Raw genomic sequence first — 6316 nt, forward strand, 5'->3', positions numbered from 1 at the left:
TGCCCACTTTTTGATGGGGTTGTTTGTTTTTTTCTTGTAAATTTGTTTGAGTTCATTGTAGATTCTGGATATTAGCCCTTTGTCAGATGAGTAGGTTGCAAAAATTTTCTCCCATTCTGTAGGTTGCCTGTTCACTCTGATGATAGTTTCTTTTGCTGTGCAGAAGCTCTTTAGTTTAATGAGATCCCATTTGTCGATTTTGGCTTTTGTTGCCATTGCTTTTGGTGTTTTAGACATGAAGTCCTTGCCCACGCCTATGTCCTGAATGGTATTGCCTAGGTTTTCTTGTAGGATTTTAATGGTTTTAGGTCTAACGTATAAGTCTTTAATCCATCTTGAATTAATTTTTGTATAAGGTGTAAGGAAGGGATCCAGTTTCAGCTTTCTACATATGGCTAGCCAGTTTTCCCAGCACCATTTATTAAATAGGGAATCCTTTCCCCATTTCTTGTTTTTGTCAGGTTTGTCAAAGATCAGATAGTTGTAGCTATGCGGCGTCATTTCTGAGGGCTCTGTTCTGTTCCATTGATCTATGTCTCTGTTGTGGTACCAGTACCATGCTGTTTTGGTTACTGTAGCCTTGTAGTATAGTTTGAAGTCAGGTAGCGTGATGCCTCCAGCTTTGTTCTTTTGGCTTAGGATTGACTTGGCGATGCGGGCTCTTTTTTGGTTCCATATGAACTTTAAAGTAGTTTTTTCCAATTCTGTGAAGAAAGTCATTGGTAGCTTGATGGGGATGGCATTGAATCTATAAATTACTTTGGGCAGTATGGCCATTTTCACGATATTGATTCTTCCAACCCATGAGCATGGAATGTTCTTCCATTTGTTTGTATCCTCTTTTATTTCATTGAGCAGTGGTTTGTAGTTCTCCTTGAAGAGGTCCTTCACATCCCTTGTAAGTTGGATTCCTAGGTATTTTATTCTCTTTGAAGCAATTGTGAATGGGAGTTCACTCATGATTTGGCTCTCTGTTTGTCTGTTATTGGTGTACAAGAATGCTTGTGATTTTTGTACATTAATTTTGTATCCTGAGACTTTGCTGAAGTTGCTAATCAGCTTAAGGAGATTTTGGGCTGAGACAATGGGGTTTTCTAGATATACAATCATGTCATCTGCAAACAGGGACAATTTGACTTCCTCTTTTCCTAGTTGAATACCCTTTATTTCCTTCTCCTGCCTGATTGCTCTGGCCAGAACTTCCAGCACTATGTTGAATAGGAGCGGTGAGAGAGGGCATCCCTGTCTTGTGCCAGTTTTCAGAGGGAATGCTTCCAGTTTTTGCCCATTCAGTATGATATTGGCTGTGGGTTTGTCATAGATAGCTCTTATTATCTTGAGATACGTCCCATCAATACCTAACTTATTGAGAGTTTTTAGCATGAAGGGTTGTTGAATTTTGTCAAAGGCCTTTTCTGCATCTATTGAGATAATCATGTGGTTTTTGTCTTTGGTTCTGTTTATATGCTGGATTACATTTATTGATTTGCATATGTTGAACCAGCCTTGCATCCCAGGGATGAAGCCCACTTGATCATGGTGGATAAGCTTTTTGATGTGCTGCTGGATTCGGTTTGCCAGTATTTTATTGAGGATTTTTGCATCAATGTTCATCAAGGATATTGGTCTGAAATTCTCTTTTTTGGTTATGTCTCTGCCAGGTTTTGGTATCAGGACGATGCTGGCTTCATAAAATGTGTTAGGGAGGATTCCCTCTTTTTCTATCGATTGGAATAGTTTCAGAAGGAATGGTACCAGTTCCTCCTTGTACCTCTGGTAGAATTCAGCTGTGAATCCGTCAGGTCCTGGACTCTTTTTGGTTGGTAAGCTATTGATTATTGCCACAATTTCAGAACCTGTTATTGGTCTATTCAGAGATTCAACTTCTTCCTGGTTTAGTCTTGGGAGGGTGTATTTGTCAAGGAATTTATCCATTTCTTCTAGATTTTCTAGTTTATTTGCATAGAGGTGTTTGTAGTATTCTCTGATGGTAGATTGTATTTCTGTGGGATCGGTGGTGATATCCCCTTTTTCGTTTTTTATTGCATCTATTTGATTCTTCTCTCTTTTCTTCTTTATTAGTCTTGCTAGCGGTCCATCAATTTTGTTGATCTTTTCAAAAAACCAGCTCCTGGATTCATTAATTTTTTGAAGGGTTTTTTGTGTCTCTATTTCCTTCAGTTCTGCTCTGATTTTAGTTATTTCTAGCCTTCTGCTAGCTTTTGAATGTGTTTGCTCTTGCTTTTCTAGTTCTTTTAATTGTGATGTTAGGGTGTCAATTTTGGATCTTTCCTGCTTTCTCTTGTGGGCATTTAGTGCTATAAATTTCCCTCTACACACTGCTTTGAATGTGTCCCAGAGATTCTGGTATGTTGTATCTTTGTTCTCGTTGGTTTCAAAGAACATCTTTATTTCTGCCTTCATTTCATTATGTACCCAATAGTCATTCAGGAGCAGGTTGTTCAGTTTCCATGTAGTTGAGCGGTTTTGAGTGAATTTCTTAATCCTGAGTTCTAGTTTGATTGCACTGTGGTCTGAGAGACAGTTTGCTCTCTTTTTTGTGTTTTTAACCCATCTACTTCTAAGAAGAGTTGAGAGGGTTATCACATTAATGTAGCTATACAGTGGGGCAACCTAGGAGAAAAGATGTTATTATGTGTTGCTTACAACTGAACACTGAGTATACCTCTGACCACATCTCCAGGTAGGACTCCTCAAGTTATAGGGTGAAGGTTGAGTGAAAATTCTGATAGTAAAGAACCAGCAGCACTTTAACTTAATTGCGATTGCAGAATAAACTCTACTTGTCAATATTACTAAAAAGGCTCTTTACCTTCTGGTCCCAAACCTACCTATGGGCCTTTTCTCTACTCTACTTTCTACACTGCTACCTCCTCTTTGGCCCAGACTAATACAATGGCATCCTAATCCCTCTCCTTCCTTCCACTCCTGCCCCTCCTACAGTCAGTTCTCTTCACAGTAAATGGGGTTATCCTTTAAAGGCATGAAGCTCATAAGGCCGCAGCCTTGCTCAAAGCCCTGCGATATTTCCCAGCACATTTAAAACAGAATTCAAAATGTTTTCAATGGTCTTACAAGCTTGGATCTCTCTGACATCATCCCCTACCACCTGCTCCTTGCCATTGCTGGGGAATACCAACCACACTCCTACTTCAGTACCTTTGCATTTGTCTAAACTCTTCTTACATCAAGTATTTCTATCGCTCATTTCTCTCCAGAGAGATTTCTCTTAGCTCTCCTATCCACTAAAACAGCAGTCCCTAATTTTTTGGCACCAGAAACCAGTTTGGTGGAAGACAGTATTTCCTGGGGTACGGGGTGGAGGGCATGGTTTGGGGATGGAACTGATCCACTCCGATTATCAGGCATTAATGAAATTCTCATAAGGAGCATGCAACCTAGATTGTGAACTCACAGTGCAGTTCACAATACAGTTCATGCTACTGTGAGAATCTAATGCCACTGCTGATCTGGCAGGAGGCAGAGTTCAGGTGGTAATGCTCACTCACCCACCACTCACCTTCTGCTGTGCCACCCGTTTCCTAACAGGCCAGAGATGGGTTAGGGATCCCTGTAATAAAACATTCCTCATAATTCCCCATGCCCTTGCCCCACTTCACTTTGGCTTCTAGCACGTTATCACTCTCTAACATTATATTATCCATTTGATAATGTTTTCATAGCTTTCTTTCCTTTTTGGCATGTAAGCAGGAGCTTTGTTTCTCTACTATCAAATTCCAAGCACCCAGAAGAGTGCATAAAACTCAATAAATTTTAAATGAATAAATAAGTAATGAATATTTGAATGGGGCTTATGACTTACCTACTGGAAAACCCCATTGTCTTTAGACAAAGACATTCTAGGTCTCTCACAAGGAAGCTCAACCTACCTTCTAGTATTTTTACACAGGCTTCTTACTTTGCAACCTGCAGGGTTACTCTAGATTGCTTGCTCTTTCTTAATATGCTTTGAAATGCTGTGTCTCTACACCTTTCTTTAAAATAATTCCTCTTCCTAGAAACCTCTATATCTGCTTCTCTACTTAATGAAATTCTACTCATCCATCAAGATTTACCTGGTGGGGCGCAGTGGCTCATGCCTGTAATCCCAGCACTTTGGGAGGCTGAGGCAGGCGGATCACAAGGTCAGGAGATCGAGACCATCCTGGCTACAGTGAAACCCCGTCTCTACTAAAAATACAAAAAAAAATTAGCCGAGTGTGGTGGCGAGTACCTGTAGTCCCAGCTACTGGGGAGGCTGAGACAGGAGAATGGCATGAACCCAGGAGGCAGAGCTTGTAGTGAGCCCAGATCGTGCCACTGCACTCCAGCCTGGGCGACAGAGCGAGACTCTATCTCAAAAAAAAAAAAAAAAAAATAGATTTACCTAAACTATCATTCCTTTGTAAAACTTCCCTGGCAAAAGTTTATCTTCAATGAGGAACAAATATGGTCTTAATTGCATAGTACCTATTAATAGATGCCAAAAAATCAATTATGTTTTAAATGATGTTCAATTTGCTTCAAGTCCACCTTTGGCCAGGTGTCTTAGCTTTGTGTTGCTACAACACATTACAACAGACTGGGTAGTTTTTAAAAAGTAAAATTAATTTCTCACAGTTCTACAGGCTGGGAAGTCCAATACCAAGGTGCTAACATCTTATGAGGGCTTTCTTGCTGCACCATCCCATGGCAGAAGATGCGAGAGCAAGAGTATGCAAGAGACGGCAATAGAGGGCCAATCTCTTTCTCTTATTAAGAGCCCACTCCCACAGAAACTAACCCACTTCTGTAATAGTGGCATTAATCTATTCATAAGGGACTCTGCCTAATCACCTCTTAAAATTACACCTCTCTATACTGTTGCACTGGCGATTAAGTTTCCAACAGATGAATACTGAGGGACCCATAAATGCCACAGCACAAAGGTGGTAGCAAATTCCTTCTCAATCATTGTTGAGGTTTTCTCAGGATTATAAATGAGGGTCTTGGCATTTTAGCAAGAGATCATTTGTGGAAGAGTTCTGTAGTCATTAGACTATACTTATCTCTGCCAACATGCTTATTGCCTAAGCTGGATTTCTCCGGAAAGGGAGTCCAGCTCCAGAACTCCCCAGTTTTGCTGAGACTCACACTTCTAATTTCAGGATGGTTAGTATTCCATGTCCCCAACATGGGGAGAAATTCTTCATCTCGTAACCTACATGTAAATGGAGCCAAATTGTCTGCCCTGAGTGGATCCCCAACAAAAAGCCCATAGTTTCTGCCATCCTCATCCTTATGCTTAGTCTCAGAGATTTTTCAGGTATTTCACTTTTATTCAGATCTAGCCCTAAAATCTAATACTCACGTCTATCTTTTCCTCCTTGATGTTCAAATAGATTCTAATTAGCCAAATCAAAACCAATAGGGAGGAAATACTACAAAAGAGCCATGACAGCTTCTTGAGATGTGTGAGAAACTATAAAGCAGCAAGAACAAAGTAAAAATTAGCATCTCGAGAAATTATCCTTGCTACCCAACGCTAAATAAAAGTGACTTTTTTAAAGTCAGCTAATTCTAGATACACAATAGAGACCAAAAAGAAAAAAATCACTTAGAAGTACATTTCATTTGGCTAAACTGCTTCCCCACTTCTGCTTAGCTACTTTGGAAGCACAAAAGTTACCCCTTTCCATCCTTTGCCCTTCCCTGGTTGGTACATCTAGTTACGAGATAGATGGGCACCACTTAACAAATCACTCCCTTTTGACTGCAGGTTGTTTCTCTTCTGTATTTGACGAGGCTGGAAACAGCTCCTGAATCTTGACCTAGCACATCACAAATTGGGAAGCTAAAGCTTTAGCTTAGAATGCCAAGTGACAAGGACATGGCTGAAGCAGGAGGGGCAATTCTGGAACAAGTGCCTCTGGGCAAACCTCACAACTGAGTTTTTTAAATTAGTGGTCATTTTCTGGAACTAGAGAACACATTCAGGACAAACAGTTCTGATGGGAGAGGGAATGGCTATGAATACATAGAGATCAGGCTGTGACCGTGACCATAACTTGTACTCATCCAGGACCTGACCGATCTTTGATTAGGCAAACATTGAGTTTTAAAGAGGCTGTCAAGTTGAGGCCACTTGGTCCGTTAGCTGGTGCAGCAAGATCACTACTCAATGTTTTCACACTGTCACAAGATTGCTCCTGTAGTGGAATAATGCCCTAGTTTCTCTGAGATGATGTAAGTGGCATGATGTTACCTTAGCTTGATTTCTGGGCCCACTGTGTGTTCTTAAGATGCCAACTTGTTG

Source organism: Hylobates moloch, unplaced genomic scaffold (genome assembly GCF_009828535.3).
Source record: "Hylobates moloch isolate HMO894 unplaced genomic scaffold, HMol_V3 SCAFFOLD_2, whole genome shotgun sequence".
NCBI classification, from domain to species: domain Eukaryota; kingdom Metazoa; phylum Chordata; class Mammalia; order Primates; family Hylobatidae; genus Hylobates; species Hylobates moloch.